Here is an 11,267-nt window from a genome sequence, read left to right as displayed (position 1 = left end):
TTTTTTTTTGCGCGACAATTCAAAAAAAAGTAGCATTTTTCCTGTGACAAGTGGAAAAATTAGGGATCTTCCCAACTGTAACGGGTACCGTCAACGATCTAGAAATTTTTCAGAATTTGAAAATTCTTCTCTTTTATTTCTTGGAGCATCTCATAGGGGCTGATTTACTAATCCATGAATCCGAATCTGAATGGGAAAAATTCAGGATTGGAAAATGAACATTTTGCGACTTTTTCGTATTTTTTGCGACTTTTTCATTGCCATTACAAATTTTGTGAATTGTCACGACTTTTTCATAGCCAGTACGACTTTCGCGAATTGTCGCGACTTTCGTATTGAGCGCTCGAAAAAGTTGCAAAATACCGTTCATTATGAAAAAAACGCATTCGGACGTTCGTGGATTAGTAAATGTGCCCCATAGAGTTGAATTCTTTTCAGTTCATTTTTTTTTAATTTGCACCAAGGTATTTTTTTTTTCATCCATTCCATGAGGTTCCCGTGGGCTTCAATGAAAAACTCTTGAGATTTCTTAAGTAGGGGCAGTGCTAGATGGAGCCCTGATGGAGCTTTTGGATCAAATGGAACTCAACATTTATTTAGTGGAAAAAAAACCCCGAAAATGCGAATGTAAAAATTTGCCATTTAAAAGCTTGCGAGTACCGATGGGCGAAATGTTTCACCATGGATTTGCAGCGAATTTCCACGTTTCGCCATTGGCGTATAGTTTTGTGAAACGGATGAAAAAATTCGCCGCCGCGGGGGACAAAAGTATAGCTGGGGCGACAAAAGTATAGCTGCGAACGACAAAAGTATAGCTGCGGGCGACAAAGAATAGCCGCAGGCGACAAAGGTATAGTTGCGGGCGACAAAAGAATAGCCGCGGGCGACAAAAGAATAGTCGCGGGCGGAAAAAGTATAGCCGCGGGCGACAAAAGAATAGCCGCGGGCGACAAAAGTATAGCCGCAGGCGACAAAAGAATAGCCGCGGGCGACAAAAGTATAGCCGCGGGCGACAAAAGAATAGCCGCAACATTTTCACCATTTCGCAAATCTTTTGAAAGATTCGCGAATTTTGCTGCGAATCGTAACGGGACAGATTTGCTCATCACTACTTACGAGTTTCTATAGAAGTCAATGGGAGTTACCCTAGGCAAAGTCGAAGTTTGTAAACTCGAAACACTTGAGATATTTCAGTTTTTTATTTGAACGAGTTTTCCTTATTAATAAATAAGCGTTGAATATGCGAGTTTATTCGATTCAGAAGAACGAACTTGAATTCACAAACTCCGAAATGTATATATATAAGCCCATCATTGTTTCCGAAACAAAATAAATAAATACAAAGCAATCAAATTCTTTCATAAGAAAATGGGGTGCATCTAGTTGCACTGGGATATATACACAGCTCATTAGACATGGGGAGAGGCCACACTGTGGCAGAAGGTGTGTAGGTAAACAATAGGCAAACAACATGTTATGGACAAAGAAACCTTCGCACAAACACTCGGTTCCTTCCCAGACACGCTGATTTGCATATGCAAAGTGACTGACACTGAGTTCAGAGTTTGGGCTCTCACTATAATAAATAGGCTGGGCATCAATCCACACGAGTCGATGTACTATAACAATTGCTCATTATTCAAGCTTCAAAATATGTTGTTTGTAAAATTAAGGAAACCAAAGATTATTTAGATGTATTTAGAAAATGCCGTAAGGTGTTTTTGAATATTTGTTTGACTGATAGCGGATTAGAGAGTTTTAACCACGTACGACTGTTGCAGCATATTATATAGATAAAAAAACAATGCTTGAAAGAATAGGAAAGCAGACGTGTGTGGATAAAATACATATTATCACTAGGGTTGGCACCTTAGAAACTTGTTTTACCGGCTGAAAGGGGGCAGTGCCAAAAGGGGGCAGTGCCAAAAGGGGGCGGGACAGGACCTACATGGGGGCTATGATGCAATGGAGCGATAGAGGGTGGATCAAGGGGAGATTGAAAAAAGGGAAAAGGTAGGATTGGGGGCAGGATTAGGTGATTGGGGAAGAGCTATTTTCACAGGCATGGGTTCCCTCCCTTTATTTATGGGATGGATTCAGGATTCAGAATAACATGGGGAGAGGGAAATACAAACACAGTTTCGCAGTTTTCTTATTACAAGGTATAGGACCCGTTATCCAGAATGCTCGGGACCAAGGGTATTCTGGATAAGGGGTCTTTCCGTAATTTGAATCTCCATACCTTAAGTCTACTAAAAAATCAATAAAACGTTAATTAAACCCAATAGGATTGTTTTGCCCCCAATAAGGGGTAATTATATCTTAGTTGGGATCAAGTACAGGTACTGTTTTATTATTACAGAGAAAAGGGAATCATTTAACCATGAAATAAACCCAATAGGGCTGTTCTGCCCCAATAAGGGGTAATTATATCTTAGTTGGGATCAAGTACAGGTACTGTTTTATTATTACAGAGAAAAGGGAATCATTAATTAAACCCAATAGGGTTTTAAAAATGATTTCTTTTTTTCTCTGTAGTAATAAAACAGTACCTGTACTTGATCCCAACTAAGATATAAATAATCCTTATTGGGGGCAGAACAGCCCTATTGGGTTTATTTCATGGTTAAATGATTCCCTTTTCTCTGTAATAATAAAACAGTACCTGTACTTGATCCCAACTAAGATATAATTACCCCTTATTGGGGGCAGAACAGCCCTATTGGGTTTATTTAATGGTTAAATGATTCCCTTTTCTCTGTAATAATAAAACAGTACCTGTACTTGATCCCAACTAAGATATAATTACCCCTTATTGGGGGCAGAACAGCCCTATTGGGTTTATTTAATGGTTAAATGATTCCCTTTTCTCTGTAATAATAAAACAGTACCTGTACTTGATCCCAACTAAGATATAATTACCCCTTATTGGGGCAGAACAGCCCTATTGGGTTTATTTAATGGTTAAATGATTCCCTTTTCTCTGTAATAATAAAACAGTACCTGTATTTGATCCCAACTAAGATATAATTACCCCTTATTGGGGGCAGAACAGCCCTATTGGGTTTATTTCATGGTTCATTTGATGTTTGGTGCAGGAAACAAATTTACACGGGGGCAACAAAGACACTGAATTTTAGGAAGGCAAATTTTAGCTCCTTAAGGGCAGCGCTTCAGGGCATAGATTGGGGCATTATGTTTTCTGATAAAAATACAGAGCAGAAATGGTTGTCATTTAAAATGATATTAAATCATTACTGTTCTCAATTCATTCCATTAATAAGAAAAAGTAGAAGTGTTAAGAATCACCCTATGTGGCTTAACTCTGAGGTAAAGAAGTTAATAGGGAAAAAAAGGAAAGCTTTTAAGAAATATAAGTCAGAGGGGACAGTAGCTGCGTTTAATGAATATAAACACTATAACAAGTGTTGTAAAACAGCAATCCGGAAGGCAAAGATAGAAAATGAGGAGCGCATCGCGGCCGAGGCCAAGACTAACCCCAAAAAGTTTTTTAAGTATATTAATAGTAAAAAGATGCAGGTTGAGGGTGTGGCCCCATTGAGTTATAATAACAATATGGTTACAGCGGATACAGAAAAGGCAGATGTGCTTAACCAGTTCTTTTCTTCTGTGTATACAGTAGAGGAGCCAGTGGGCCAAGTCTCACCCAATAGCTTCACTGTTGCCTCAGCTCCAACTACACAGTGGTTGGCACAGGATATGGTGCTTAAAGGGTTACACACGATAAATGTAAACAAGGCACCTGGGCCAGATGGAATACACCCTCGGGTACTGAGAGAGCTAGGGGCAGAATTGCAGTGGCCCTTGTTTCTGATATTCTCAGACTCTCTTTCATCAGGTATGGTACCTAGTGATTGGAAGAAGGCGAATGTCACTCCCATATTTAAAAAGGGAGTAAGATCTCAGCCTGGCAATTATAGGCCTGTAAGTTTGACATCCGTGGTGGGCAAGTTATTTGAAGGCTTGTTAAGGGATCACATTCAAAATTATGTAGTGGAGAATGGCATTATGAGCAGTAATCAGCATGGCTTTATGAAGGACAGGTCATGTCAGACCAATTTAATTGCTTTTTATGATGAGGTAAGTAAGAAGCTGGACAGTGGGGATGCAGTAGATATAATCTATTTGGATTTTGCCAAAGCATTTGATACCGTTCCCCACAAACGACTGCTTTCTAAGCTAAGGTCTATTGGTCTTAGTGAAGTCGTTTGCACATGGATAGAAAACTGGCTACAGGATCGGGTACAGAGGGTGGTTGTTAATGGTACATTCTCTACTTGGAGTAAGGTTCTCAGTGGGGTCCCTCAGGGTTCTGTACTGGGTCCACTTTTGTTTAATTTGTTCATAAATGACTTAGGGGAGGGTATTATGAGTAATGTATCAGTGTTTGCAGATGACACAAAACTCTGCAGACCAGTCAATTCTATCCAGGATGTGACATCCCTGCAGCAGGATCTTGACCAACTGGCAATCTGGGCAGCTAAGTGGCAGATGAGATTTAATGTGGATAAATGTAAGGTCATGCACCTGGGATGTAAAAATATGCAAGCCCCGTATAACCTTAATGGGACTGCACTAGGCAAATCCATAATGGAGAAGGACCTTGGAGTCCTTGTAGATAATAAACTTGGCTGTAGCAAGCAATGCCAGGCAGCAGCTGCAAGGGCAAACAAGGTTCTGAGCTGTATTAAAAGGGGTATAGATTCACGGGAGGAGGGGGTTATTCTTCCCCTTTACAGAGCACTGGTAAGGCCCCATCTAGAATATGCTGTTCAGTTTTGGTCTCCAGTGCTCAAACGGGACATTATTGAGCTAGAGAGGGTCCAGAGAAGGGCAACTAAGCTGGTAAAGGGTATGGAAAGTCTCGGTTATGAAGAAAGACTGGCCAAGTTGGGTCTGTTTACACTGGAGAAGAGGCGCTTAAGAGGTGACATGATAACTATGTATAAATATATAAGGGGATCATATAATAACCTCTCTAATGTTTTATTTACCAGTAGGTCCTTCCAACGGACACGAGGGCACCCACTCCGTTTAGAAGAAGGGAGGTTCCATTTAAATATTCGGAAAGGATTTTTTACAGTGAGAGCTGTGAAGTTGTGGAATTCCCTCCCCGAATCAGTCGTACTGGCTGATACATTATATAGCTTTAAGAAGGGGCTGGATGGATTCTTAGCAAGTGAGGGAATACAGGGTTATGGGAGATAGCTCTCAGTACAAGTTGCCCCAGGGACTGGTCCGATTGCCATCTTGGAGTCAGGAAGGAATTTTTTCCCCTCTGAGGCAAATTAGAGAGGCTTCAGATGGGGTTTTTTGCCTTCCTCTGGATCAACTTGTAGTTAGGCAGGTTAGGTATAGGCATTATGGTTGAACTTGATGGACGTATGTCTTTTTTCAACCCAACTTACTATGTTACTATGTTACTATGTTACTAAATGATTCCCTTTTCTCTGTAATAATAAAACAGTACCTGTACTTGATCCCAACTAAGATATAATTACCCCTTATTGGGGGCAGAACAGCCCTATTGGGTTTATTTCATGGTTAAATGATTCCCTTTTCTCTGTAATAATAAAACAGTACCTGTACTTGATCCCAACTAAGATATAATTAATCATTATTGGATACAAAACAATCCTGTTGGGTTTAATTAACGTTTTATTGATTTTTTTGTAACTTAAGGTATGGAGATCCAAATTACGGAAAGACCCCTTATCCAGAATACCCTTGGTCCCAAGCATTCTGGATAATGGGTCCTATACCTGTACAATGGTGCAAGGCAGAGTATGCTAGCTGAGTCAGTTAAACCTTATGGAAGTTAAGGGAACCAGGAGCATAAATATTAATTTCCCGTTAGTATGTCCATTGGAGAAGTGGGCAAAATGAAGGAAAGTTAGTGACCCTGTATGAGACCCTCAACTGTCCTGGGCGTCTGAAGCACCAAAATAAAAATGTACTCGCCAAGATGATAATTAAAAACGGAAAAAGAACAGTAGTAAAGGAACAGTCTGGCTTCTCCAGTGCTAAATTTCAGTATCATTTCCCAACCTGCCCCCGTGTCTTCTCACTAATGCAGCCAGATGCCTCCATCTATCTTGCCCAAAAGCAAACTCCATGCAGGATCATTTCCAGCCAAGCCATAGTGGCCTTTGCTTTCGAAGCATCAACCGAATGAGTGATAAATCCCATCTTTTGACATTCTTCACATCCACCGATCAACAGTGACCTAAATCATTCCCCTCCACCCCAAGGGCACAGCCTCTTTGGCCTACATTCTGCGTAATGAACGCCATTCCTTTCTTATTATCAATTTCTGAAATGTTAAATTTCAAGATTCAAGAGTAGCAATAATGAATTCTTCTGGCTCTGGTGCCTTTACTTTGGATTGAAGGCCAATTAAACACTGTCCATTTGGTTCTGACTCCTCAAACCTCTGTTTTAGCCACAATTGGGCTTATAAGTAAGGGCAGATGGCTAGTAAATAGACATAGGTTTTTTTTGTTCTCTTTTGTAACCTTTTTATACATAGTTTAATGTGATGGATAGTGTATTGAATAGGGATTGATAATGTATTCTAATTTCATAAATAAAACATTCAAAAGAAAGCAAAAAAAACCCCATAAACACGCTAAGGGGGCCATTTACTACGCTCAGATTTTTTTGCGCTAACAGTTGCATAAAGAAAAAGTCACAGATTTACGAGAATCAGAATCTGACATATTTGCCAGCTAAAACTTGCTGAGATCATGTAGAAGTCAATGGCAGAGGTCCCTTCCCTGGAGAATCTTTCTTTGCTTAGAAACTTTAGAGGTTTCCAATTTTTGATGCTGATTTTTTGTGCAACAGTTTGAAAAAGTAGAGGTTTTGGTGCGACAAGTTGAAAATTTTGGAGTTTAACAACTTTTTTACGACTTTTTTCCACACATACTTTTCAGTTTAGACTTTATTAGTTTATTTGAATTTTGAAAAAGAATGAGAAAAATCAGAAAATCTGCCCCTACGTGTGTGCTGCCTATCATTATCCAAGTATTAAACTAATTATGCCATATGCAAAATATCCTGGGGCTGGATTATATTACAGTTAAATGTCTACTATTGGTCAGGTTGGGGCTCTGAGAGGGCCTTAGCTTGACAGCCCATGTATAATACCGAATGTTTGGAGAAGGCCAGAAAAAGTCAGAAGTTTTCTGAAAGCCAGAATTTTAAAAAAAGTAACAATTGGAGAAAGTCAGAATGATGGTGAAGGCCATAACGTTGGAGAAAGTCAAAGTTGGTGAAGGCCAGAAGGGTGGAGAAAGTCAGAAGGTTGGTGAAGGCCAGGAGCGTGGAGAAAGTCAGAAGGTTGGTGAAGGCCAGGAGCGTGGAGAAAGTCAGAAGGTTGGTGAAGGCCAGGAGCGTGGAGAAAGTCAGAAGGTTGGTGAAGGCCAGGAGCGTGGAGAAAGTCGGAAGGTTGGTGAAGGCCAGGAGCGTGGAGAAGTCAAAAGGTTGGTGAAAGCCAGGAGGGCAGAAAAAGGCAAAAGGTTGGTGAAGGCCAGAAGGGTGGAGAAAGTCAAAAGGGTGGTGAAGGCCAGGAGCGTGGAGAAATTCAGAAGGCTGGTAAAGGCCAGAAGGGTGGAGAATGTCAGAAGGTTGGTAAAGGCCAGGAGGGTGGAGAAAGTCAGAAGGTTGGTGAAGGCCAGGAGGGTGGAGAGAGTCAGAAGGTTGGTGAAGGCTAGGAGGGTGGAGAAAGTCAGAAGGTTGGTGAAGGCCAGGAGAGTGGAGAGAGTCAGAAGGTTGGTGAAGGCCAGGTGGGTGGAGAAAGGCAGAAGGTTGGTGAAGGCCAGGAGGGTGGAGAAATTTAGAAGGTTGGTGAAGGCCAGAAGGGTGGAAAAAGTCAAAAGGTTGGTGAAGGCCAGGAGGGTGGAGAAAGGCAGAAGGTTGGTAAAGGCCAGAAGGGTGGAGAAAGGCAGAAGGTTGGTAAAGGCCAGAAGGGTGGAGAAAGGCAGAAGGTTGGTGAAGGCCAGAAGGGTGGAAAAAGTCAAAAGGTTGGTGAAGGCCAGGAGGGTGGAGAAAGTTAGAAGGTTGGTGAAGGCCAGTAGGGTGGAGAAAGTCAGAAGGTTGGTGAAGGCCAGTAGGGTGGAGAAAGGCAGAAGGTTGGTAAAGGCCAGAAGGGTGGAGAAAGGCAAAAGGCTGGTGAAATCCAGAAGGGTGGATAAAGCAAAGGTGTAGCCATCAATCATATCATTTATATGATTAAAAACAAATAGGATACATAATGGTAATAAACGTTTTTAAGGAAGGTTTTAAATATTTAATTTAAATCATTCTTTTCTCCATATGTATTGCAGACATTCTTATGTTCCTTAAATGCATGTGATATCACCAAGTTGTCTTCCATCTGTTAAGGCACATGATGAAATGATGTGAAGAGATATCTCTAGTTTGTGCCGTCCCACAGTGCCCAACCTGAGGCTAAACCTGCGTTACTCGTCACAATGATGCACAGCCTTGTAATTCAGCCACAGGCATTTCAGCCCTATTGCTGTTCAATGCTCTTGGAGCTTTTCTTTTAAGAAAGAAAGAAGCCCAGAGAAGTAAATATGTAATATCTATGAGGGCTCTTGCAGATACCTTAAAAAGAAGAAATATATCATTGCTAATATAAGCCCGTGTTCCTTGTATGTGATGTGGCCATTGGATCTTCATTTTCCATTCCTTTTCTTTCCTTCTTCATCAGATTTTTTTCTTCTCTTCCTTATCTGTTCCTCTCTGGTGAGTTCTTCCTCCTTTCCCTCCTTGTCTCTTATTTTTGTAAACTCCATAAATGTATGTTTTTTTAGATATGGACCCTTGCAGCCCTATAAGAAGCAGGGCCTCCATAAGCCTTAATCCTTATGACTCCTTCCTGTTGGTGATACAGTAAATCTGCTCCATCTGGATGGCATAGGGAATATGGTGGTTTATTTCCAACCAGGGAACTATCTGCATGGACTTTGTATGATCTTCCTTTGTCCATGTACGAGTACTTGAAGGTCTTTTTTGAAAAGGTGCATGGATCAATGATTGTAGGTAGCAAGAGTGTGGAGTTGAAGGTATAGTAGGGCAAGATGGAGATTGCTGGGCATGGTAGATACTGTAGGGCAAGATGGAGACTGCTGGGCATGGTGGAAACAGTAGGGTAAGATGGAGGTTGCTGGACATGGTGGGAATAGTAGGGCAAGATGGAGATTGCTGGGCATGGTGGAAACAGTAGGGCAAGATGGAGACTGCTGGGCATGGTGGAAACAGTAGGGCAAGTTGGAGACTGCTGGGCATGGTGGAAACAGTAGGGCAAGATGGAGACTGCTGGGTATGGTGGAAATAGTAGGGTAAGATGGAGACTGCTGGGTATGGTGGAAACAGTAGGACAAGATGGAGACTGCTGGGCATGATGGAAACAGTAGGGTAAGATGGAGACTGCTGGGCATGGTGGAAACAGTAGGGCAAGATGGAGATTGCTGGGCATGGTGGAAACAGTAGGGCAAGATGGAGATTGCTGGGCATGGTGGAAACAGTAGGGCAAGATGGAGATTGCTGGGCATGGTGGAAACAGGGCAAGATTGAGATTGCTGGGCATGGTGGAAACAGGGCAAGATTGAGATTGCTGGGCATGGTGGAAACAGTAGGGCAAAATGGAGATAGCTGGGCATGGTGGAAACTGTAGAGCAAGATGGAGACTGCTGGGCATGGTGGAAACAGTAGGGCAAGATGGAGATTGCTGGGCATGGTGGAAACTGTAGAGCAAGATGGAGACTGCTGGGCATGGTGGAAATAGTAGGGCAAGATGGAGACTTCTGGGCATGGTGGAAATAGTAGGGCAAGATGGAGGACGCAGAGCAAAATGGAGATAACAAGATGTGACAAAAGTCATGGAGAGTAACAAGATGGCAATGTATAACAATATGGTGTAGAAACACTTTATATCAGTTTTCTCCTACCTGTAGCGCCTCACTGGTATGCCGCTATATAGGGCATTAGGTACATTGCCCCAGGTGGCAGCAGAGCCAGTAGAAGTACTATTACTTTCCAGATAAAAATGAATCTGACGTTGTGGCATTTGGGGCCTTTAACCTTCCCAATAGAATTCAAAATATTCCACTTGTTCCTTTGCTCGCCCCCTCCGTGCTAATTGCCTATCCACGGGGTCAACTGAACCTTTTTGTATGAAAGTATATTCTTTTCAACAGATCCCTGCGCCATACACCGGCTTGTGTTCTAAATATTTATTGTATCACCCAAATCCCCAGTTGACCCACTCGGTTTCAGCTTTATCTTTCTGTTTACACGTTTAATCTGGGTGACAAACACGCACAGACCGGTGCCTTTGGTTTCCCCCATTCTGTGTGTTTGCGCACTCCATACGCGGCCCTTTCACCTCCTTCTGCGCTGAGATGGGGATTTGATCAGCAATTCTCATACACGGTGGCAGCGGCCTCAAGAATGTGCCCTTACTTTGTGAAAGAGAATTAATTAGCTTGTTCAGATATTATCCGTCCCCCCCCACCCCCCACTCAACCCTCTCCAAGATTTAGCCAATTATGTCGTGGAACAAAGAGCACTGGGAAGCGCAGAGGTGTACACCGTGCAATTATTGGTGCCTTCTGTCCTCTTTTGGCTTCTTACAATGCCCTTACAAATAACCCTTTGCTTTCTCACAGTGTTTACCCTCAAGAGGGTGGAAGAATTTATCTGAAGTTTCTGCCCTTTGCCATAACAGGAAAAAAAAAAAAACATGGAAAGCCCAGTATTTTTCCTTCTCATTAGGTGAGTTTTTTTTCATTTGTTTTTATATTTTTACATACCCTTATATAAATATTTTACAAGCTCTTGGGAATTCAAAATACACTTGATACACTTGATATATATATATTTAGACATGTCTATTGAAATGTGTAGATTTTGTTTAATTCAGGTTTTATTATTTTACTCCCAAACTGTATAAGAGTTAGACTGGGCAAAAGGAGCATTTGGGGAGGGGGTTGTGCTCTTTTGATAAGTACAGGTATAGGACCCGTTATCCAGAATGCTCGGGACCAAGGGTGTTCCAGATAAGGGGTCTTTCCATAATTTGGATCTCCATACCTTAAGTCTACTAAGAAATCAATAAAACATTAATTAAACCCAATAGGGCTGTTCTGCCCCCAATAAGGGGTAATTATATCTTAGTTGGGATCAAGTACAGGTACTGTTTTATTATTACAGAGAAAAGGGAATCATTTAACCATTAA

This window comes from Xenopus tropicalis, chromosome 4, assembly GCF_000004195.4.
Source record: "Xenopus tropicalis strain Nigerian chromosome 4, UCB_Xtro_10.0, whole genome shotgun sequence".
NCBI lineage: Eukaryota > Metazoa > Chordata > Amphibia > Anura > Pipidae > Xenopus > Xenopus tropicalis.
Note: the sequence above shows the minus strand (reverse complement) of the source record.